Raw genomic sequence first — 26,555 nt, forward strand, 5'->3', positions numbered from 1 at the left:
GTATAAGATGTGATATGACGTGATAAATCCACCGGCTATGCAAACTGGCGTAAAATGGCTGAACTCGGGCGGCCACTCCAGGTTTTCTTTTGTTACTTCACGTCCTTCCGCTCTAAGCCACTTGCGACGGCTTTCGAAACGCCTTTTGAGACTTTACGACGACGCGATCGCGCCTCTCTTTTTTTTTCAGACGAGGCGCTATAAAGCTGCTGAATAAGCGTATGGTGATGCCTGCGGATCTCTACCTGTCACGCCTTGTTCTGTTTGTGAGTTGCGTGATTTCTACGGATAGCCTGTCGCACCCGCAGTGAACCGGTGTACTGCGGCGAATAAAGAGGCACACACAATGAAGCCAATAGACGTGACGACGAGTGAGTAAGAAAAAAAGATTTCTGCAGCTTCACTCCAGTGGCGCCAAGTCTGAAAGCATAGCGGAGCTGGGTGGCCTTCTTAGTTTCTATTTAGTATTATCTTTGTCCTTTCTGTTTCTTTCTTCTTTTTAATTTTTCTCCGTCTTTTCTATTTGTGCCTGCTCATTTATATTTAAATCTCCCTCCCCAACAGTTTTCTGCTTCTATATTCCTCAATCTTTTGGGGTTTCTTTCTATTGCTCGCTTTCTCATTCCTTATATGATTGGCCTCACTCTTTCCCCTCCACATACACCTCGTCTCAAATCTCCCCTCAACAACCCCACTTACTTTACAGAACTCCTTGCTATATGCAATGAGCGTCACATTGCTACAACTACGGATAGCCAGTTTCAAATATAGTTGGCGTTTCCCCCAACACGAAGCTACGCTTACAAATCGCTGGACGGAGTATCGAAGTAGTTGGCGAATTGTTCTAATTTATAAAAAAGGTAGAGCTCTAGGATAAAAAAATACGTTTGATCTAGAAACTAATGCAGATCACACTCATAAAAACCTTTTGCGTCATTGACAAAAAAAAATGGCAGATTCCACGTGCAGTGGGAATGAATGATATGCGAAGCACGAGTGAGAAATGTTCATAGGTCACTTTAAAATCAGCACAACATTACGAGGTGCAGGTAAATGATGACGTACAAGATTTCCGTGTCATGATTATCATGTTTGGATGTGTCGTTTACCTTCATCCTCTATTCACGTCCCGTGATACCAAATTTAGTATATCTGGAGCTAGCGAAATGGCCGCGAGCGCGCTATGAGCGTGGTATGCTGTCATGTTCTTACATGACACGCAAGTAAGGATTATCACGCTTACACCAGTCATATATTTTGTCATCCATTGACGTCACGTAACACCCAATTTAGTATATGTGGAACTAGAAAAACTGCCGCGAGGGCATCATGAAGGGCATAATATACTCCAATGTAGCGATGACGCACGCGCACGCTGGGCACAGCGACGCTACGTTAGCAAAACGCGAGCATGACGCCAGGCGCGACCAGCGTCCGTCGGCGCGGCCCCACGTGAACCGGAGCGAAATGCGACATGCTGCATGTCGCACCGATGGGTTACCCAGACAACACTGCGTCTCCCTCTTTTCGTTATGGAGGGACGCTGGACGCGCTGAAACGCGTATGCGTCAAAGCATATATAATGCAAAGCTAGCGAAACGGCCGCGAGCACATCATGAGTGTGGCATGTTGTCATGTTGTTACATGACACGCACGACATAATTTTCATGTTAAGATATATATATATATATATATATATATATATATATATATATATATATATATATATATATATATATATATATATATATATATATATATATACTTTCCGCGGTGGTCTAGTGGCTAAGGTACACGGCTGCTGACCCGCAGGTCGCGGGATCAAATCCCGGCTGCGGCGGCGGTGCACGCTAAAGAACCCCAGGTGGTCGATATTTCCGGAGCCCTCCACTACGGCGTCTCTCATAATCATATGGGTAGTTTTGGGACGTAAAAACCTCATATATCAATTAATCAACGCTAGAGCGCCCCTGACGATTCCTGCCGGAGAAACGAACGCAAATATATATATATATATATATATATATATATATATATATATATATATATATATATATATATATATATATATATATATATATATATTTGGACAGTTTTATATATTTGGACAGTATATATATTTGGACAAATATATATATATATATATATATATATATATATATATATATATATATATATATATATATATATATATATATATATATATATATATATATATATATATATATATATATATGTGTGTGTGTGTGTGTGTGATATTCGTAATCATGATTACGGAGTTAGACAAGGAGAGCAGAAAGGTGGGTCTTAAAATTAATCTGCAGAAAACGAAAGTAATGTACAACAACCTCGGCAAGGAGCAGCGCTTCGAGATAGGTAATAGTGCACTTGAAGTTGTAAAATACTATGTCTACTTAGGGCATGTAATAACCGCAGAACCGAACCACGAGATTGAAGTAACTAGAAGAATAAGAATGGGGTGGAGCACATTCGGCAAGCACTCTCAAATTATGACAGGTAGATTGCCACTATCCCTCAAGAGGAAGGTATATAACAGCTGTATCTTGCCGGTACTTAGCTACGGAGCAGAAACCTGGAGACTTACAAAGAGGGTTCAGCTTAAATTGAGGACGACGCAGCGAGCAATGGAAAGAAAAATGGTAGGTGTAACCTTAAGAGACAAGAAGAGAGCAGAGTGGATTAGGGAACAAACGGGGGTTAAGGATATCATAGCTGAAATCAAGAAGAAATGGACATGGGCAGGGCATGTAGCACGTAGACAGGATAACCGCTGGTCAATAAGGGTAACTAACTGGATTCCCAGAGAAGGTAAGCGGGTTAGGGGGAGACAGAAGGTTAGGTGGGCAGATGAGATTAAGAAGTTTGCGGGTATAAATTGGCAGCAGCAAGCACAGGACCGGGTTAACTGGCGGAACATGGGAGAGGCCTTTGTCCTGCAGTGGACGTAGACAGGCTGATGATATATATATATATATATATATATATATATATATATATATATATATATATATATATATATATATATATATATATATATATATATATATATATATATATATATATATATATTCACATAACAATTCACATAACTTTTTAACTTCTCATTCATCCTTCGCTTCTTCCAATCGTGCTCCTCCTTTCTGTCTTTGAACCAAAACTTATCACACTTAGTGCATAGTTTGACATAACGAGAATAGCACTGCAAAAACAAGCCTTTCAGAACTGAGAATGACGAGCGATAGCGCCGTGGTATCAAACACGCTGAAGGCAAAAAATCAAACGTGCTTCTAAGAGGCACCTTAGAGCGGCCCTGACGATTCCTGCCGGACGGAAAGGTGCAAAGAAACGAACCCATCCATCCCACCCGGGAACAAACAAACATATGAGGGCTATGAAAAAGCCTGCGGCCTTTGAAGTAAATTAATCGATCTGAAAAGGCGCTATAAGCCTTGCGTCGTCACCAGGACTGAGCCTTATCTACTTCGCTTGTCTCCCTGCCGCCACACGTTGACAGTGAAGAGCCCAAAGGCCACGGTGAAGTTGCCTAAGCGTGAGGCTTTCTCTTTCTTAATTTGCTTTCATTATTTATCTTTGAGACAGAGTTTGACTCTCGGGAACCTGGCTTGCACTCAGGCTAGCTTTACCCGCTTATGCCACGTGTATATACCAGCATCTTTATTTTTCTTTCCTTGTCTCTATCATCTATTTGTTCCTCTTCATCTGCCACTGAGGCGAGTTTTTGCGCAACGCAGGATAGATGTTGCTGAGCGTTACTAGCGTAACCAAGAATAGGGGTGGCAAAAGTTCGACCCTTGCCCGCCCCCACTCCTGGACCTCTCAATTTTGCGTGTGTACATATATATATATATATGTACACGTACCAACGTATTCACACAAACAGGCGTACCTTCCTTCTAAAAAAACTAAAAATCGTGGCTACACTCTCGGTGTATATGGTCCCTTTAGAAGTCATATAGAGAAACTAATATAGACTGGCGTTCAAAGCCGATTAATGGGAGTCGTCGGCATGTCTAGCTATTAAGAATTGCTATGTTGCACCAGCTGTTAGGCGCATACGTTGACCTAAGTCACGCTAGAAGAAACACCATCAATTGGTTCAAGCATGGTTAGTCACGTGTGTCTCTCAATTACGGCGCTATAGTGTTTCCGTAAGCGTGCACCCTACCGTAGTTTGAGAAATACAAGAACAGTGAAGTTATCCCGAAACTTTGAGGACAGCGTAACTCAGGTAACAGCTAGCTCGGTAACGCAAAACGAATCGTGGTCACTTGAGTACATTTCGTGCTGGTAGAATTTTTCTTGTATCAAGCGATGCACTCCATCAAAAGCCGTGGGTTATGCAGATATTAATCCCAGCAGGCCTTTTGGCCATTGTTGCCATTCACATGTAAATGCAGCAAAGAAGATCACAATATGGCAGCATATTTTAAAAAAAAAAGGGCAAATCCCACGTACAGTGGTAATCGATGATATAGGAAGCACGAATGAGAAATGTTGATAAGTCACAAAAAAATCAGCACAATATTACGAGGAGGAGGTAAATGATGCCATACATGACTTCCGTGTCATGATTATCATGTTTGGATGTGTCGTTTACCTTCGTCATCTATACACGTCACGTGATACCAGCTTTAGTATATGTGGAGCTAGCGAAACGGCCGCGAGCACGCTATTAGCGTGGTTTGTTGTCATGTTCTTACATGAAACGCGTGTCAGGATTATCATGTTTGCACCAGTCATATATTTTGCCATTCATTGGCGTCACGTAACACCAAATTTGGTAAATGTGGAGCTAGAAAAACGGCCGCGAGCGCATCATGAAGGGCCCAATATAATGCAATGTAGCGTTGACGCGCGCACGCTGGGCACAGCGACGCTGCGTTAGCAAAACGCGAGCACTCTATAGTCTGACGCCAGGCGCGACCAGCGTCTGTCGACGCGGCCCGACGGCAACCGGTGCGAAATGCGACAACCGGCGCGAAATGCGACATGCTGCATTTCGCGCCGATGTCATAGAGTAACATTACTCTATGCCAATCGGTTACTTACAACGAAATAACAAAATATTTTTACCTCGCGCGGAGACTATATCCACTCCTTCATCCAAATCTTAATAGGCCACAGGCCCTTACGCTCAGACTACTGCAGACCGACACGTACCCTGACCTGAGATCCCTTCGCGCTATTTATCCTGACGTGTTTCCCAATGACGCTTGCCCCGCATGTGGGGATGTATCCACGCTTGCGCACATGCTCTGGGAGTACAAGGCATTGTACACTAACCCCAACACTACATCGGTCAGGTGGGAGGCGGCCCTACGCAGCTCCCTCCTGGCCGACCAACTTTGGGCCGTCCAGCAGGCCCGCGGAGCGACCGATAGGCTTGGCCTAACGGTCCCGACGTGGGAGTCGCCCGCTGCGCGCTGACGCGCGCCTTGCAGGACCTCAATAAAGTTTCGCAACCAACCAATGGGTTACTTAGCACTGCGTCTCCCTCTTTTCGTGACGGAGGGACACCGGACGCGCTGAAACCCGCATGCGTCGAAGGAACGCAGCGCGGCGCGCGCCTGCAAGTAGGACCGGCGCCTGGCGTGGTAACGCCGGCGTGACGCGACGAAATGACCGCCGGAGAGCACGCGCACCGCGTCACGTCGAAATATATTGGCGCTTTGACTGTGGCTTGTAGTCATGTGGTTACATGATACGCATCACATGATTATCATGTTTGCACCGGTCACAAACCTTTGTCATCTATTCACGTACTGTAATACCGAATGAGGTATATGTAACCCTAGCGAAACGGCCGTGAGCGCATCATGAGCGTAGCATGCAGTCATGTTGTGACACGCATCTCATGTTTATCATGTTTGCACCAGTATCACACCTTCGTCATCCATTCACGTACTGTAAAACCAAATTTGGTATATTGACGCTAGCGAAACGGCCGCGAGTGCATCATGAGCCTGGCATGTAGCCATGTTGTTACATGACACGCATGTCATGATTTTTATGTTGGGGTCTGTCGCTTGTGTTCGCCACGCAATCATGCCATACCATGCCAGTTTTGCGACATGTAATGTGTACGAAACCACCGCAAGAGCTGCAGGACCATAAAATGTAAATCATGACATTCATGACATACATGTCACGATTTTCATATTATGCCTAGTCAAATATGCTCTTCTACAGTCATGTTATGTCATACCAAGTTTGGTATCGATACCATTATCGAAGCGACCAGGATAGCTAAAAGTCGTAGCTGGCTAGACAGACAGACAGACAGACAGACAGACAGACAGACAGACAGACAGACAGACAGACAGACAGACAGACAGACAGACAGACAGACAGACAGACAGACAGACAGACAGACAGACAGACAGACAGACAGACAGACAGACAGACAGACAGACAGATAGATAGATAGATAGATAGATAGATAGATAGATAGATAGATAGATAGATAGATAGATAGATAGATAGATAGATAGATAGATAGATAGATAGATAGATAGATAGATAGATAGATAGACAGACAGACAGACAGACAGACAGACAGACAGACAGACAGACAGACAGATAGATAGATAGATAGATAGATAGATAGATAGATAGATAGATAGATAGATAGATAGATAGATAGATAGATAGATAGATAGATAGATAGATAGATAGATAGATAGATAGATAGATAGATAGATAGATAGATAGATAGATAGATAGATAGATAGATAGATAGATAGACAGACAGACAGACAGACAGACAGACAGACAGACAGACAGACAGACAGACAGACAGACAGACAGACAGACAGACAGATAGATAGATAGATAGATAGATAGATAGATAGATAGATAGATAGATAGATAGATAGATAGATAGATAGATAGATAGATAGATAGATAGATAGATAGATAGATAGATAGATAGATACGCTCAAAGTAGCCGAAGTTCGCTAAGACATGCTTCGCATTTAAAAAAAAAGTGATGTTATTCTGTGATACACTGACGCAAGCATATTTGTGGGCTGTGTTACATTCGGGAGTGAGTGAGTGAGAATTTTATTATGGTGCAGAAGTGGCAGAAGCGTAACGGCACCGGAGGCCTCACAAGCTCAGCCAAGTGGCTCCCCCCAGGAAAGTGTCGGAAGCTGGAGTGTTGTGGATCTGGGGTCTAACCGACGTGTCCTCACTGACGCGAGTTGTCGAGACGTCGGGTTTACGTCGGACCCTGACTTCTTGTGGTAGTGTGGAGCAACTGCGGGTGTACGAAACAATGCTGACAAGTTGGGGAAAGCGAAAACAAACAGATTTACTGAACGTTTTACAATTCTTATGACATAGAAGGTTAGAGTTGCGCAAACCACGAGCGTGGTGAATGAACCGTTAAACCATGGTTCAGAGCGACTTCCTGCACTTTGCAGCATCGTTTTAAGCCCTTTCGGGCTCATCTTTCTTGATTGAAAAACCAAACACACACATAACACCACCCATCATGGCATACGGTCACAGAATAGTCATTAAACTCGCGGACTTAATGTTCCTCCGGTCAGCTTCACTGAAGAGAAGGGGAGTGGGGTGCATCACGGAGGAAGTTGGCGGGCGAGTAGGCTACTGTCGTCTCTCCCTGAAAGGCAGCAAAGGACTAAACGACTTATCGCTTTTGTCTCGATTTACGAGGTCGGTTGGCTGCTTAGCCTCCTCAAACAAGCCATTCTGGAGGAAATGTCTGTAGCGAAGTTGGCCCACGGTCCATAGAAGTTGCCACATTCTTATCCCTTTGTTGCTTCACGACGCTGGACGCTCGTTTCGAGAAAAAGGCACTGGTGTTTCAGGTCTTGGGAACGCATCCCGGCTGTGCTCCTCATGGACAGCATGGCGCCAACAAACGGGAGTCAACACAAGAGCCTCTCAGCAATGTCCCGGACCATGCGGACTGCCATGAGTTGGTTTCTGAGCTCTACCCTGCGCATGCCAGAACATATGTTTTAAATTACGGTGCCCGTGATTACACTGCCGACAATAAAGTGACAGGTATAAGTCAATCCTTTATAGCATGGTTGGTGCGACATACGTTTTCACGTGCAGTTGTAATGGTGTGACCACTTGATCTTTATTCAAATTATGCTGTGGAAAAGGAAGACCCTGCTACTTTCGGGAAGGAGCTAACATCAATATATTATAATGAAGGGACACACGTGCACGTCCCACATTCTGATACATTGCGAATGGGCAGTGTGTGTGAGCACTCGTATATTTTTCAGCGAGATTTGCGAAGTGGTAAAAGCTCACAAGTTTCCTTACGCATCCTCCTCAGTTAACACGAAGGCAAGCGCCATCTTCTTTATCTTTTTCCCCCAATTATGTGCAACTAGAGCTACTGTATATGCTCCCTACGGGAGCAGAGTTGCGCATAGGTCTGCCATCTTACCCGGCTAGCAACCATAGCTATGTGGCGAAGCCGCAGTCTGTTCTTGCAGGCGGCTTGCGCAAGCCTGTCGCCGATCGACGGAGCCTGTCAACGATCAGCAGTTGACGTGCTTGACATTTCAACGACTGGCACGAAAGAGAAAACGCTGGCTTTCGGGACTGTGCCACGGGAGTGCAAAGACATTTTTTTATTCTATCCGGTAGCTCAAAGGCACAGCTGAGTGCCGATTAGCATGCGCCACCGCTGACTTAACGTCATGTGGCGCCAGCTATGGAGGATAAAAAACAATTGAAAAACACGTAATATATGTTTTCCAAGATTTCTGGAGTGCACGTATCTACTCACTAAGCCTAGAGCATTGATTATTTCAGCATGTTTTTTTTTCTTTCGAAAACGGCGATGAATAGACGTAACTACTATGCTGTCGAAGCTCGAGCAAATGAATCTAAAACAAATTAAAGCATTACTTCGTGGCTAACGATCTACAGAGCGCACGACGGTAACTTATAGGTGAACGGCAATGTGGACGGCAAGATTCTCGGTGGACGGCAAGCACTTTGGGCCGTGCGGCCATGTTCTTCAGGTGTGGCCTGTGCATCAGCTTCTTCGTAGTGCATGCTTGCTAGCGACGTTTGAAAAACAGATAGGTAGCAACTTTAGCTAGTAACTCTACTACCTTAATGATGATGTTTGGTGCTTTGTGGCGCAAGGGCCATTTGATGACCAAAGAGCGCCAGTTCATGGGGCAAGAGATGTGAACAATGATTGTGATTAGCGGCTGTATAAGGGCCTTAAAATTCCTCGCTCTAAGGCGGGTAAAAACATAGAAGTAATAAAATCATGAGCATGCCATGAAAAGTGTGTGGTGTTAATGAGTGACGAAAGTTTGTGAGAATAAAAACCATGATGGGCACGTATGGCATAAGCCCTAGTGCCTCGATCGTTCACACCCTTGCGTCCAAGGGCGGTGAGGCAAGTGCTTTGTTGAGTGTAGCCACCGCAGCGGGCACCTCTCTGGATAGGTCGTGCTACGGAATGCCCGGGTATATGATATGAAAAGTACGAATTCCTTTTAAACACGCTACAAATGATTTATGACTAAAAAGTGGTTCCCTACCGACGAACATTGCAGGATGTAGTGGTATCTGTTGTCGGTAGGGGAATGGAAATTGTTGTCTTCTTAGCTTGTCTGATTCATTGCACTGTATTAGAATGTGAAGTACGGTGAGTGCTTCTCCACATCTGTCACACAAAGGTGGATCGCCCCCATGTAAAAGAAATGAATGTGTTGTGTGTGTATGACCTGTTCTTAACCTTGTAAGGATTACTTCTGTTCGGCGCGATTTTGATACTGGCGGCCAATGACCAAGTTGCGACTTGATGACATGCAATTTATTCCCTGTGTGTGTGTCCCATGTGCTCTGCCAATAACCCCTGAGTTTTCACTTTAGAACAGCTTTCAAGTCGAGTGCAGGAATCGGTATCGAAGTGTTGATAGTGGTTTTGTTAGCGGATCTAGCTAGCTGGTCCACCAGGTGATCCTTGTCCGCGTTTACATTAAAATAATATTTAAAAGACATGTAACATCTCTGTAGGTGGAGCGACCATTCGTTCGATTCCACGTACAGGCTCTCTACGGGGCAAGTGCGAAAAGCCCCCGTAGAGAGGCGGATGCCTAGATGATAACAGGATCAAGCATTTGGAGGGCAGTAGGTGTCGCAGACTGATATGCTATTGCCTCATAGTCTAGGCGGGTTCGTACGAGGCTCTTATTCTAACTCATTAAACACTTCTTGTCGCTTCCCCACGTAGTGCGAGACAACACTTTTAGAACGTTCATAGCTTTTATGCACTTGTTTTTTTAAATATTTGATGTGTCGTACGAAGGTTAGCTTAGATTAGGCCTAAGAATTTGTGTTCGGTATTAACGGAAAGACGTTGACCATGCAGTTGAATATCGGGTTCGGGATGAATGCCTCTCTTCCTGGAGAACAAGACACACGTGCTTTGCTGTGCATTCAGACGGAACCCGTTTTTTTTTTCAGCCCAATTGGAGACTTTGTTCAAACCAAGCTGAACCTGGCGCTCACACACGGCCAGATTGCAAGATCTAAAGCCAAGCTGGAAGTCATCGACATATGTACAATAAAACATATAGCGAGGGATGGACAAGCGCAAGGAATTCATTTTGATGAGAAAAAAGTGTGCAGCTAAATACACCACCTTGCGGAACGCCTGTTTCCTGGACGAATGTTTGGGAAGGAACGCTGCCCACTCGGACACGGTATGTCCGGTTTGACAGGTAACTCTCGATTATATTAAACATTCTTCCTCGCACGCCAAGGTGGAACAGGTCTTTTAGTATTCCAAAGCGCCATGTTGTATCATAAGCCTTTTAGATATCGAAGAACTAAGAGAGAAAATATTGTTTATGGACGAAAGCGTCTCTGATCTGTGCCTCGATACGGACAAGGTAGTCTGTGGTAGATCTACCCTCTCGAAACCCAAACTGAAATGGGTAGAGTAAATTGTTTGTTTCAAGGAAATGTACAAGTCGGCAGTTTATTATTTCTTCGAGGACTTTGCACAAGCAGCTAATAAGTGCAATAGGCCTATAGCTCGAAGCTGAAGAAGGGTCCTTGCCTTCTTTCAAAAATGTGAATAATAATAGCCTCTTTCCAGGAAGTAGGGATAGCGCCAGAAAACCAGATAGCGTTGTACTAACAAAGTAAGGTTTTTTGCGTTTCAATTGGTAGTTTTTTTAACATTTCATACACCACACGGTCAGAACCTGGCGCAGAAGTACTGCAGGAGTTTAGAAATGTTTGGAGCTCAGCTAAACTGAAAGCTTGGCTATATGCCTCGTATCTAGTGCATTTGTGTTCGATTTTCTGCTTTTCTATTCTTGTTTTGTATTTTTGGAATGGGTCAGTATAGTGTGACTAGCTGGTTACACGTTCGAAGTGTGCATCGAAGAAGTTTGCCTGATCTTCCAAGGTATCAACCTGTGTGTTTACGAGTGGAAGTGTGTGTACTTGTTTTCCTGCTACCCTACCAATCATGTTCCAGACTTTAGCCTCCTGTGTGTATGAATTGATTCCTGACAAAAACTTCTGCCAGCTTTCTCTTCTGGCCTGCCGACGTGTTCTCCTGCTTTGAGACTTTATTTTCTTGAAGGTGTCAAGATTTTAGGCTATCGGTGAGTTCCAAAGCAACCTCCATGCTCTGTTTTACTGTTTGCGCGCGTTTCGGCATTCAGAGTTCCACCATGGCACACGCCGTTTTCCAGGGTGTCCATTTGTCTGTGGAATGCATTTTGTTGCAGTATCAATCAAAAACGCTGTGAAGTAGTTAACAGCAACATCAATTCTCAAAGTACATATGTCACTCCAACATATAAACGAGCGATGATATAAAACTGTTCCCAGTCGGCTCTGTTTATGAGCCACTTGGGAACACCTGGTGGACACTCAGTTGCTGTGGTTGTGCTCAAAACTATGGGGAAGTGGTCACTTCCGTACGAATTACTGATGAGTTCCCACTGGAGTAGAGGCACAAGAGATTGAGATACTATGCTTAGGTCTATGGAGGAGTAGGTATTATTAGCGAGATTATACTAGGTTGGTTCTTTTTGATTTAGGACACACGTGCATGACGAGAGAAGGAACTGTTCAGTCAGTTGACCTCACGCGATTGCAACGAGAGTCACCCCATAGCCTGCTATGCGCATTAAAGTCTCCAAGGAGAACATAAGGCTTCGGAAGTTCATCAATTAAAGAGTATAAATCACGTTTTTGCAGCTGATAGCTAAGAGGAATGTAAATAGTGCAAATTGTGATCAGTTTATCAAAAAGAACCGCTCGAACAGCCACTGCCCCTAGGGATGTTTGGAGTTGTGAGTGTGTGCATGCAATCCTTTGATTCACTCTAATGGCAACACCTCCGGATGATGTCATGGCATCATCACGGTCCTTTCGGAAAATAACGTATTTACGAAGAGAGTTGGTGCGTTTTGAATTAAGGTGTGTTTCTTGTACACACCGCACTTTTGGTGAGTGTTCATGTAAAATTTCTTGGATGTCGTCAAGGTTTCTGAGAAGGCCCCTGGCGTTCCATTGTATAATTTGAGTGTTCATGGTGAATGTAAAATTGTGCTGTGTGTACGAAAAGCAAGTGGCTGTTTAGACAGGGAGTTTGAGTTCACGTAACAGGGCCGTTACCAAGCCCTGCTATCTGCTTTTTTTGCTTTCTTGGCGCGCTCCAAGGAGCCACGTAGTTCTTTAGGCACGAAGGGTACCGACGTATCTATTACCTCCTCGGAGGCACTGGATGCCCGCACGTGCGAGCTGTTAGTACGAATTTTGGGCCTCGCCTGGTGAGGTGAGGCCTTGAGACCCGAGGACTCTGGAGTCTCCGGTCTCTGTTCGGGAGTAGGCGGTGTAGCCTGGACTACAGTCGCCTTGGGTGCAGATGCCACAACCACCAGCTCACTATGCGCGGGCCGAAGGAGTGACGAGAACTGGTGCGGCGGTGCCCCCTGACGCGCCGCATCAGCGTATGTAGGTCCATAGAATGGTGCGACTCTTCGCCGTGCTTCCTTAAATGAAATGTTCTTCTTCACCTTCGATGTAATTATCCCTTTTTCTTTTTTCCAGTATGTGCAGGAGCGTGAATATGTGGCATGGTTTCCTTCACAGTTTACAGTGTGGCGGTTGTTTGCAGTTCTCAGACACGTGTCCTAGGACTCCGCATTGTGCACAAGTTTGGCGACCACGACAGCTTTTAGAGCCATGGCCATACCTCTGGCATTGGAAGCAACGACGAAGGTTTGGTATGTACGGCCTGATAGATGTCTTCGTGTGCCCTGTTTGAATAGATTCTGGTAGTTTACTGGAAGCAAACGTGAGTATTAAGTGTTTTGTAGGTGTTTCCTTGTTATCTATTCTGATTATGATTCTCTGTTTATTAGTAACATTTTGGCTCTTCCACCCCTCCAAAAGTTCAGTTTCAGTCAGGTCAAGTAGGTCTACGTCAGATACTACTCCACGAGTTATGTTCATTGATCTGTGTCGTGGTATGGTGATTGGTACGTCACCGAAATATGAGAGGCCGTCTAGCTTTTCAAATTGTTCTTTGTCACGAATTTCGAGGAGGAGGTCTCCGCTAGCCATTTTGGTTACCTTGTATCCAGCCCTGAGAGTTTCTGTAAGACACCTGGCAACTACGAAAGGAGATACGGTCCTGGCTCATTTTCCAGTTTTCTCACAGTGAATGACGTGGAAGTGAGGAAATGTTTCTGTTGGCTGGTAAAAAATTGATGTCGTCGGCACGTACCCGCTTTAAGCCGGTACGATCAGTGAGTAGGGGAAATGCTCTATGCATGCCAGTCTTATTTTTGTTCAACAGCGTTGGCGGCCACCCACCACGGAGCCCAACAAGGGGACACTGCAAGTGTGAGGGTGATGAAAGCTTGCAGACGTCAGCCGTACAACACTGCCATAACCCAATGCACCTAGGCCAAGGTAGGCTATTTGCGCAGGGTTAACCCTTGCCGCCAGGAAAATGTGAAGTAAACAGAAAAGGGAAGTAGACAGGATCAGGCTAAAAGTGAGAGATAAAGACGAAGTTGTAGGGGAGAGAGATAGGAAAAGGCGACTGCCGATTTCCCCTGGGTGGGTCAGCCCAGGGGTGCCGTCTGCGTGAAGCCGGGGCCAAAGGGGTGTGTTGCCTCTGCCGGGGGGCCTTAAAGGTCCAATCACCCAGCGTCAGCTCAACCCCCAGGATCCCCTTTTCCCCGGGCACGGCAAAGCCACGCACGGCTAGGCGTGGGAGGGAGTAGAAACTCCCCCGTTAGCTCGGGTCCGTGGTGTCGCTACACACCAAACGCCTACTTGCGCAGGCGCAGGCACCCCTGCGGGGACTCTACTACCTTAAGGTAGCATATACAGTAACTCTAGATGCAACGAACCTTCCACGCCCCTTCCGACTGATTTCTGATTGATATGGAGGGGGGGGGTTAAAGTCCCAAAACCACCATATGATTATGAGAGACGCCGTAGTGCTCCGGAAATTTCGACCACCTGGAATTCTTTAACGTGAGCCCAAATCTGAGCACACGGGCCTACAACATTTCCCCCTCCATCGTAAATGCAGCCACCGCCGCCGGGATTCGATCCCGCGACCTGCGGGTCAGCAGCCTCCGACTGCTTTCTGAAACTATCGTTATGTTGTAATGCATCCAGCAGGCTTTGTAAGTCTTCTGCACTTGAGCTTGTTTTGCACTGGCTGAAATATCGGCCACCTTTAGCGTACAATGATGACGTGTGACTACTCCACTACGTGACGTCACGTTGTGCAACGATGACTTCAATGAGAACTTCACAAATGTGGCGGTCTGTGACATGTGGTACCTGATATGGCTTTTTGCTTCACTCGTGTTGTCGCCGCCCTCGGAGGATGAGGACGCCGACGCCGGAGGCCGGTAAAACCTCGTTCTCACAGCCATCAAACGACCAGTCGCGTTATGGGACGTGAAAAAAAAAGAACGTAGAGAATACACGACGGAGCTGTGTACGGACAGACGACGGTGGTTGCAAGGCCGGCAGTAGTACATTTTTGTGCACGACAATCCCTTTCTCCGTGAGCATGCAAACATCCAGTCCTTCTATACCGGTGTTGTTTTGCGCTCTCCGCGATTTCTTCTGTTCGTCGGCTGCGCCGAGGAGGAATTGGCCCTGGTACAATGAAGAGTGGGGCTCCGTCTCCGCGCCGGCGACGGAAACTTAGAGCATCGCTTTTCATCACCATCACCCCAATTTTGAAGAGAAAACGGGTCAGAAATGCTCTGCCCTGACAAAAATCGGTGATGTTATGGCGACAGGAAGAGTCGTTTGACGGCTGTGAGAACGGGCCCTGAGTTCTCGCGTTTAGCGGGGCATCTGAGGCTTTCGCCTTAATAAACAAGCATAAACATGTTAAACTGGGTCATCGCAATGTTGTGAGGACACATGGCGCATGTTACATAATGCAACAAGATTCTGAAAAGATGGGTCGATAGTGCGAACCTTGGGATGTGCTCGTGAGCAATATTATTGCACGATTGATGCGAACGGGTTGCCTTTTCGATCCGGGTCTTGTCAGAGCGTATGACAGACGTTCGCACGGAAACCTGTAATTTTACACCGCGTAGAAGCCAAATGTTGGGGTTACAACCGGCAATCCGATCTGGGCCATAAGCCCGTGTGCGCACGCACGCACGCACGCACGCACACTCCACAGGAAGATAAAGTTCAGAGACGAGGAGGAACAGACGTGCAATACTTTCGCTGCTTCCTTTTCATTGATCGGTGGAAACAGTGTAAGGATGGCACGGTGACGCGGTTTGTCGCAACGTACTTGGTACTCGTAGGATTAGTACATTCACAATCGAGGACAGCTGCACAGTAAATGATCGATGTTATTGGCAGCCGTTAACATCCAATAGAACATGGTCGGCCATTCCAGTAAGTGCTAATCAAGCGATCGTCAGGCCCCTCCATAAAATCAAAGCCGGCAAAATGATACAGACAACTACAGAAGGTCATCTTGAAGAGCCAGTTAGAACGCGATATATTGATGAACCACGGGACGTTGAGTAGTCTTCCCTTCCGTCTCATTTTCGCACTTTTTTTTCCTCGAAAGTACAGCTAACATCTGGGCACCCGACGTTAGCGTGTTACTGCTATCAAAGTGCTTATTAGCGTAAGCTTGTGTATATTACATCTGCGACATTTCGTTCACCTAACAAGATGAATATCTCACTATTTATTTGTCTCTATACGTAGTTCAAAACAGCAGCTTGAAGGGCGCGAAAGCTCCGTCTTTCAGAGTGGAACGTAATAGCGGAATCCAGCCCCGTTCATATCTCCTTATGAATAACTTGACACAATTCCCTTCTCGCTGGACACCCCAACTGACGCCAAAGTACGAGCATGAGTGTCTGTGCACGCGACATAAGCCTCTGTGAACTGCCCTTGGGCATTTACTGAAAGTGAAAACCTTGAGCACGCTGAATTGCAACGGTGCGCTATATATATTGCAAGCAGAGTTCTTATGTACCCAGCACGCCAAAATGTTCCATACTACAAACTTTCGAAGTACCCACAATACGTCTGTAGGGCAATGGCCCACATCCGTAGCCACACATGTAGTTCTTGCGAAAGCCGAAGAGGACGAATTATGGCTGAACTCTTTGCGATTGGTGGGCAGCTTTGAACGCCCGCCCATCATGGGATCCGCAGAGTGTGACGTCAGGTGATATTCTGCGCTTCTGTCACGAAATATTTTACATCTGTAAACGATGACTCGCCGCCCGACATGACATATGCATACAGTTCTTCTTTGAAGCAGTTTCAAGTGCATAAGACCTTATAGGACATAATTTTCCAAATGAGTTCTACAGGATTCAGAAATGTGGCGGAAGAGCTATTAGGGGGTAATTGACAACCACCCGTTCATAGCACGAAGCCACAACGAACACCATACGGATGGTGCTCGGCGAGGAAAGCATCCAGCTGAAGAAAACTCCCTGTTCCGGAACTGAACCCGGCCTTTGCGGGCTTCGACTACCAAGCAGATTGTGTTGGTTAAACCCTAATTTTCATTCATTGATTGCATCATCTGAGCCTTTTTTTTTTTGCTCACGAATAACATACCCGGTGACACCTGATCCATACCCTGATCTTTATTTCAAACAGTCCACCTATAAATACCTTTTGAGGAAACCGTCACCGCACATGCGCTTATCAGTAAGGTACCACCACAAAAATCTTCGCCATCATAAGGTGTCACTTTAACCACACTCATCGATAAATCTCATATCCAAGATTTGTCCGCCCTAACGATACTCCAAACGGCACCAAACGGCCAATTCCATCCACAGCGCCCACCAATATTGCTCAAAGTTTAACATTCATAGTTGTGCGATCGTCAATTAAGAAAAGCAAATATTATACACATCTGAGGCGCCATAACAACGCGCCAAAACAAGTATGTTAACATAATATACAACTTGGTACCACCTTGCTTCTACAAAGGGTGAAAAATTTTCCAATTAGCATGGTTATACCCTGCGTTTTACTCCTCATCGAAGACACACATCATGGACTAAAACGTCCACACTGGCGAAAACTAAACCCCTCCCGAAGACACAAAAGCTGGAGTCGCACCCTGCGCACACTAATCGCACTGCGCTTCGCCCTGTCCTCGCCTTTCTGCATAAGAGCCTCGTTTGAACAGTTGGGAAAGCAGGGTGGAAGCAGCTCACCGAAAAAGAAAACAGTCGTACCATGCGGAAAGCGAATTCGCCGGACGCATATCTGAAGGAATCACGCAGGTGAATACTCGCACGAGGTACACGAGACAAACTTAGAACCAGGGTGTGTTCGAAAAAAGAAGAAAAAAACTGGCCGCGGCGGACAGAGGGTCTCGACGCAGGCACACAGCCGCGCAGGAAAACGCAAGTTCCCAGTGGACCCGCGCGCACTGCCAGCCGGCCAACGCGCCATGATCCGTGAGCAGCGTACGGAGCAGACCCGAAAATGGCTTTGCCTATTCTTCCTTCGTCGAGTCTGTGCAGCATGACCAAAGCCGCGGGTCTCGTCAGGTATAGACCATACCGAAGGACGGCACGAAGATCACGTGTCACTATTATCCGCTGATCGCAATCCAAGAAACGGCTAATGAGCGAAATTTATACGCGAAACGATTAGTAGCTCGCAATGCGCGCGCATATCTCGAAGCTTTCTGGATCGTGCTTCTTTCTGGTCGTGCGTCACAATTGCGAGCCCTTCCCTGTACTGCACGCATTTGGGAAGACGTACTGGCCGCAGCCAACGCGACGATGAGCAAGCTAAGAGCTGTCGCGACGAGTGGAAGGACGAGTTAACAACGTAAAAGCGTGCTGTGAAATAAACGAGAGAGGCTGTGGATGGAAGAGAAAGCACAGCCGTATACTGGAGCGACGTGCGCGCATGAAACCGAGGCGGGCAGCAACTATAGAGTCTTTTCTTTTTTTTTTTTCGGCGCACGCAAAACGAGTTATAAGAGTAGACGTGCCTGTTGTCCAGAATAATGGAAGATCTCTCCGACACAGCAGTCTTCTGCAACTACGTATAGCGTGAGCGCAAAATTGCTGTTGTTTTGTGTGATTTTACCTCTTTTCGCCTGTTAGCTAGCCCCTTCTATTTGCAGTTGTTCACAGCCGCATTAGTGCTTTTCCGTTGCCGCGAGGAGCTCAGAGGAAGCGAAGAAAAGGCAAATAAAAAATTGCGGATGGTTTGGCGGTTTAAAACGATAACCGCGGATGCGGAGGTACGCCACATATACTATACCACCAGCGTTTCCGCAGGATGCACACAGTGATGTATATTAATATTACCATCGTTGCTTTAAATACAAACATGATGGGAATGACAACTTTACATACAACAGAACGTGAACGACGGGTACAAACTATGTATACGAATTCACAGTGCCACGACACCCTTTAACTTTGAGATGTATTCACAGCATCACTATCTGATGCAATTTCTGCATATATAGCGTTCAGTATGAGGCAAGCACTAAAGGTTCGCAAACATGTGGCCGCGTTACTGGATAAAGCTGTGTCACACTTTACTCTACTTTAATTCAGCCCCTTTCACGCGAGTCGTCTGGAACATAGTGCCTTGGCACAATGTGTGCGAGGAGAAGAAAAAAAAACGGACGTTTTTCGCGAAGTGTTGAAAATTCCCACTGATGGCGATGATGGTGACGGTAATGGTATTGTTTATTCGCGCATGAATAAATGTGGCTGAAAAGCTCGTAGGCTGGCTAGAATATCGTTTTAGTGCAAGGGCACAGAAAAAAAAATAAAAACAAGTATCCCAAGGTATCAACTGAACCTCGCGAGTTTATGTAGATAATTCTAAGCACAGGGCGTGCAAGCATGGAGGAGGAAGGAAGGTGAAGGAAGGAGAAAATGCAGGGAGGCAAACACGGACTGAAGAAGAAAGTCGGGACATCACAAAAGCATCGGGATTTTGTGGTGTCCTGACTTCCTTCTTCTGCCCGTGTTTGCACAACCTGACTTTTCCCACTGAATACGTACCAACTATACCAGCTTTCTGTTATTCTCTATAGATAAACTACCAAGTTTAGCGCGCTCCATAGAAATGGCTGCAGTTACAGTTGTAACTATATATACTTTTTTCATATCGCGCAATGCAGTCAGTTGAAATGCTGTTATACAATATGCCGGAGGCGTTCATTCTACCAGTGAAGTCACACTCGGCCAACGATCAAACAAAAAAGATTGGGGCAGTTTATAGCGTATAGCTGGTGGCCTTGCCCTTCTTGTTTACCTCCCCCTCGCCCTCGCTTACCTTTATTAGGCGCCTGCAATACTGTAGTATGCATGGCTATGCTATGCTCTACCATCTATCCTCCTCCTTTTCGCCATCCCTACCATCACTTTCCTTTCACGACCTCTTGCTATGATGTACTATAAGTGATTGTGCGATGATTTATATCTCTTTGCCTTTCTTCTTCTATTTCTACTTATTTTTCTCTGTGTCACTCTGTCTCTCTCGTACGTTGTTTCTATGTAGTTCTCATTCTTTCTTTCTTCTTCTCTATTTATTATTATCTCGTCTATAGCAAGCCAATCGTACGATTCTCATAAATACTCGTCAGGCTCGATAGCCCAATAGTTACGTTACGATGCTCGCCTTCGGACCATGGGTACCAGGGTTCGAATCTGGTCTTCATGAGAAATTTCGTTCGGCTTTATTTATTTCTTCCGCTCCTCCTCCCGTTTCCACTTGTCATTTCCTCTCCCACATCTTCCATCGCCCCTTCCCACCTTAACAAGCCGAGTTCTCATTTAACGCTCTCCTCCCTCCTCCTTCCTGACTACTCACCTCCGCACTCTTCGTTTTTCTCGTCTTTACTCTCTCTCCCACCTCAGTCTCCATCCTCCTTCCCCATCACTCTTCTTCACTCCGCTCTATGTGATGTCCTCGCACCTTCTCCACCCTTTGGCGGGGCTTTCTTAATTCCTGTGATACACACTCACCCTCTACCAAAAAGACTTGAAGGCGAAATTCCTTTTTTTTTCTTTTCCATCTCAGTCGATGTAACTGATCCTCCTCCGGTCCTTCAAAGAGCTGAGAGCTTTCTTCACCTAGCGTAGCTTTGCACGGCCTCCAGGATCGCAGGTCTACGATGCAATGCCTCTAATCTTGGAGGCATTGAACTGGAGGCATTTCCGACAAGGTGCAGCAAGCTGGCAATGCCTCCGATTTCAGAGTCATTGCTAGCTTTGACCTGCCTCCGTGATCGGCCCACCTTTGACACCTAGTGACGACGCCCCGCAATGACATTATCAAGTGACGTCACAGTAACGTCACGATGCGTCCCTAATTTTGGATGTGGCGTCCCCACGTGTAGCCTTTTGGCCTAACTCTCGTTTACACTGGCGCCGCCGACGGTCAATTTTGTCGTTTCACGTGGCATCTAAGGCTTTCGCCCTGATAAAACGCTACGCTCCGGAACACCTTCTTCACGAATCTCAAGGTTTTGTTGTATTATTGAGCTCGTCGTATCGAGAGACGGTTGCATATAAGGCAGCCTTCTATCGCTTTGCAGGATCCTGATCTTTAATCTTTCAGTGATCCCCTTTGATGTACACTGTATTCCTGTAGGCACATGCATGACAAAAGGATACACATGTGGAACCTTTCCTGCTAATAAACAGTTGTGATTAATAACGCTTGTCTTTTTCATCTTGCTCGTGTTCGTCATTTTAATCCTTACGCTAATATGCCTTAGCCAGTTCATCGCATCATGTGGAGGAACAAAGAAAAATAACTTACTTTATCCTGCGGAGCGCCACTGCGTGATCAAAATTTCTTGCACCGAAAGGAGCGAATAGAAGCGCTGCTGTCTGCATGTGTCCATCACATAGTTAATGATTATCCGCTGCGGTCATAATTGTGCAGCTATAACAGCGTTGCACTCATGCACAGTCATAAACAAATGAAACGGGAATAAGAAGCCATGTAGATTACCCCAGCCTATCCAAGAAATAACCGGAGTTCAATATCCCGCACCGCTAATTACATGGCTGTCAGAGTAAGATGGCTTACATTTCACAGTAAGCACGGAAGCTGACATCGATCACGTGAGCTTAAAGCGTGCTGGCGACAAGGAAAACAAAATAACGAACTCCAGTTAGCACGAACCTGTCTCACATTACAAATATCCGTGACAGTAAACGTGTAACTCAAGAACCACCGTACGCACGCTCTTGCCAAGTTGCCTGACTATTAAGTTTCTAATAACTCGACTGGTTAAACTCCCATTCGCAAGAATCATCGTGCGGCACTTTGCGAGAGAACAGACATCCGCCTAAACTAGCCAGTATCTTTAAGACCCTCATTAGTACCAGGAAAGTCCCGGGGAAATTAACTGTACTCCGACAACGCAGAGAGCACTATGAAAAAAAAACAAAAATAAAACAGACTGAGTGAGTGAGTAAGAAGAGTAAAGCGAGCGGCGGCGTCATCAAGTCGCTCCGCGGTGCGCGCCGCTTACAATCGATCGGGACAAAACGAATACAATTTATGCCGAATCGAAAATGGGTATCTGACACTCACTCCCACTCTCACTAGACCTCGTCGAGATGCCTATCGTGCGATGGATTCGCATTAAAAGACGTATATCCGAAGGGAAGCCGCCATGGCCCAATCACTTACACGAGTCCTTCAGCCTGGTGCAGCACTATAGGGCGGTTGCGGAGAGTAGCGACAAACCTGCAACAAAGATCGCAAGGGCAACTAGTTGGCCGAGATGACACACGGTATCATCTTACTGCGCAAGAAAACAAGAAAAGGTTCGATGAAATCATACACGTGGTTGAGAAGGACCCATTGAATAATTATGATACGCATGGCGTGCGAAGTTATCAGAGTAGGTTCGCACAAGCGAAGCTTATCTACTCATGTTACAGGAATATTTAAGCACCGGAGAACATGGCATAACTCCCATTCGATTGTGTCATTCTCTTAAAGCGGAATCAATCAACCATCAATCAAGGCTTTATTTCAGTTGGTATACGCAGACTGGGGATGACAATTTCTTCATCCGCTTATGAACAATTTTGATTAAAAACAAATAGTATATGCATGATATGCTACTCTCCCCAAGTCATAAATAACAAATAAATGACAAATAAATAAAAAAGAACGTACACGTACGCGGTTGATGCAAACGCAAGCTCCCTTTTTGTATATAGTGACCGGACAACATGTCGGAGTGGTTACGGAAGAAGAATGACATTGTCACGGAAATAAAAAACAAAAAACAAATGCAGTGTCTGGACATAGCAACTGGGGCCTAAAAAAGTTGCACCCGTCTTCATTAAAAGCCCCACGAGAGAGCACTTCAGTGACAGCATAAGCATCTGCAAAGCATGCACTCAACTCCACATATACTCGCACCCCTATCATGTTTAGTAGACTACACAGCAGCACGCATCAAAACATGGACGACACTACAGAATGGACAAAACGCGAGCCTTATTCAGTATAAGTACTCTCGTTAGTTCCACTTCTCGTGCTCAAGGAAAACTCGCGCTGACATTAACACGCGCCTTCCTCGGTAAGTTGTTTCTTTGGGGGAAAAAGCTTCCTGCCACTGCGTCCGACGAGACGCCGAGACTCGCAACGCTTGGCGTATATACGCGGCAGAGAGGCCCGCCAGCCACTTCCGCTGGACTACTTAACGAGCTCAACCACTCTTACGGCCAAAAAGGAGTTCCGTGGCATCGCAACTTTGACGAAAGGCAAAAAATAAAGAATCTGCATTCTCCTCTTTTTCGGGAAGAAGGCTTGCTCTTCACACACTCTTTCCCACCTACTTCCTGGCTCTATGGGAGTGCTTGTTTTGCGTGAAAGAAGTCGTCGTGCTTTCGACCTTTTCTTTCTTTCTGTAACGCAATTCTTCTCCCAGCCTTCTCCATCACTTCCCTATGCGCACTCGCCTCTGTCGGAAGCTTCGCGGCACAAGATATTGCGTCGCTTGCTTGTTTCAGCACTTCTTCTATAGATCCTTTTTTTTCTTCACACACGGTACCAGTCCATTTTTTATTGTTTTTTATTTGTTTACCTTGGAACGTCAGCCTAACCGCGTTCCGCGCGAGTTTGTTTCTACCACCTCTCATTCGCCTTCAGAGAGTAGTCGAGTCTCTTGGGAAAACTTTGAGGTAAGATGCCGTGTCTCTCGTACGTGTAGCCTCATATGCACCGCTGCCTGCCTGCCTGCCACACAAGCCTGCCTGCCTTAACCGGGCCGGCCTACTACTTGGAGAGCTATTAGTTTATACCGTTCTTCTCTTGCTGATCACTCCATCTTTTGCTCGGCGTTTTCACATAAGCATATCTCCCACCCGCTTTCTTCTTTCATTCTGTCCTCGTTGTTTCATTCCATTCCTGGTTTATTTCTACACTCTACTATGCTAACATTGGCTTTACGATAGAGAGTGTGTAGCGGCAAGCACGCTAACAAGGTTTGCATACGCAAAGAGAAAAAAAGTTCTACGTTCTTTCGCACCCACCTTAAGCTGAGTGGGAGGTGTTTCTCGGCGTAAACTTTTCTTTTATTATTTCTTACGGTGCTGCTTTTAGTCCGATTACGTGATGCGTTCTGCAGCGGGCGGCGCTCGAGATAGCGGGGGCCCAGTCCAATTATCGGCGCGCTAACTGTTTCGCAGCATGCGAGCAGGAGCTGTAAGCGCCAGGTGTACTCGGAAGCGTTTGCCAGCCGTAGCAGCCCGGCGCTTTCTTTTATCGCCGGGACCGAAGAGATAATTTACTTAGGAGGATTGACCCAAGCTCCAATAACTCGGTTTATCCTACTGAAGTTTCTTTAATAAATTCAACTAAAAAAAGATTATTACTATTATTATTATTATTTTTAGGGCAAAGCTTCAGTCTTTGCTCGTGTCCCCATTGAGTGTAGAAAAAATAGCCCTGCGCGGAATCTCTGTACAGAAAGGATTCTTCGATTTCAGGTTCGGAAACTTTTTTTCGGATATAAATCACCTATCAAAAGCTCTAGAAAACATTCCACCACTTGTGCACGTCGACACGAGCTCGCCGCTTAGTATCACAGGGTGTGGCATTAAATAAGCAAGTGTTATATAAGCGTTTCGTAATTGCATTTTTTTAGTGTTCATAGCTCTGTGTTTTTCATTTCTGTGGACATCTGCGATAAAACGTTTCCCACCTCCGGACACGAACAGACTGGTCTGAAACACAATGTTCGTTCGCCCGTGCCCGCGGCTACGTGACGCGGTTAAACGCTGAAGTAAAAAAAAAAACTGAAGAAGAATAAAAATTGAACTCTTCACCCATTTTAATACTTCTTAAAAGTGGCGACAAAAACTGTACAAGAAAAAAAAAGCACATGGGAGATGTCATTGTTTTGCCATTTCTTTTCCTTTGTTATGGTCCGCATACTACGTTTCGAATTTGTCTATCGCTAAAACCACATTATTATCGTGAGGTACGTCGAATTGCCTCACAATAAATTAGTTGTTAATTGCAGCATTAATTAACTCAATGCGTCAGCATTAATATACAGTGTTAACTAACTCAAAATTAACGCAGTGTATACTGTACTGTGGACTTATATCGCACGTACGCTTCGAGGGCCACTGGCGGGACAAAATTATCCGAGTACATCTTGCGTTAATCACTGGGTTAATTTTGTCAACCCAGTGGTCCTCAAAGCCTACCTATCATCAGGGAGCGCAGCATTGTTCCTTCTGCATTGGAGTCTTATCGGCCGCAGCTGCAGGGAACCAAACCCGCGTCGGTGAGATTCCAAAAAGGAAAACCAGAGCCGATAAACAGAAGGAACACGCTCTAAGAAAAAAAAAAGTGAGGCCTTGTAGTCTTACCGCCCAGTCCTGACTTGTCCCGCGTACGACATTAGTTTGAAGAGGCATGATAACTCTCTTTGGGTTTCAATGGTCGCCGGTTAGATCCCGGTAGCGGTGGTCGCATTTCGGTGGAGGTGAAATGTTGGATGCCCGCGTGCTTCGTCACGTCAACGCACGGTGCGAAATTTCAGGGGTCCTCCACTTATACGGCGTCTCTCATAATCATATCGTCATTCTGGGACGTGATACCCGATATATTATTTTCTTTTATGGATTGCAATCATTACACTATATCTGGAGAGTCGTGCGACCACGAAAGAGTTAACGTGCCTCTTGAAAGAGAGTCATGTATGTACGTGGCAAGTCAGAAGTGTGCGAAAGGAGTGAAAGGGCCTTTTATTATTTTTTTTTCTTGAAGTGTGGGGTTAAGTGAAACTGGTGGAAGCAGTCTAAATTTGATTCCACGTCTTCGTGTTTACGTCACATTTTGTCACAATAGCTTGAGTGTCATATTACGCCATCTACTCATCCCACTTCCTTTCTTTTTTTTTTTAGGGGCGAAGCTCCTTAAAGCGGCACCCGGTCATCCCTCGTCGTAGTATGTAACATGTTTTACGCTTTGACCTGCGAAGGTGGCGCCGGTGGGAGATATCTCCGGTGCGTTGTTGACCAATGAAAAATTCGCGGCGTGCGCGTTAACTAAAAGCCGAATTCTCCTGTCTCTCATTCCTCATTGATGATGATTGATTTGTGGGGTTTAACGTCCCAAAACCACCATATGATTATGAGAGACGCCGTTGTAGAGGGCTCCAGAAATTTCGACCACCTGGGGTTCTTTAACGTGCGCCCAAATCTGTGCACACGGGCCTACAACATTTCCGCCTCCATCGGAAATGCAGACGCCACAGCCGGGATTTGAACCCACGACCTGCGGGTCAGCAGCCGAGTACCTTAGCCACTAGACCACCGTGGCGGGGCTCTCATTCCTCATTAGCAGCCATTGGCGTGTACATTAAGCAATATATATTGCTACGTTATACTCGCTGGGCGTAACCTCCTTGGTTTTAGAAAGGTTTAGCGAGCGTTGGGCCGTAGTGCCATGAATACAGTGAACTAGTA

The 26,555-nt window shown here is 45.8% G+C and overlaps 1 long non-coding RNA gene across 1 annotated transcript; it reads right to left on the minus strand.

Annotated features, from left to right (window-relative positions):
- Nucleotides 1-7,334: 7,334 nt before the first annotated feature.
- On the minus strand, nt 7,335-22,307 carry LOC142817238 (uncharacterized). Its single transcript, XR_012895123.1, has 2 exons — nt 22,249-22,307; nt 7,335-8,007 (listed from the first exon to the last, which is right to left on the minus strand). It is a non-coding gene; the product is annotated as an uncharacterized LOC142817238 (long non-coding RNA).
- Nucleotides 22,308-26,555: the final 4,248 nt, after the last annotated feature.

Source organism: Rhipicephalus microplus, chromosome 5 (genome assembly GCF_043290135.1).
Source record: "Rhipicephalus microplus isolate Deutch F79 chromosome 5, USDA_Rmic, whole genome shotgun sequence".
NCBI lineage: Eukaryota > Metazoa > Arthropoda > Arachnida > Ixodida > Ixodidae > Rhipicephalus > Rhipicephalus microplus.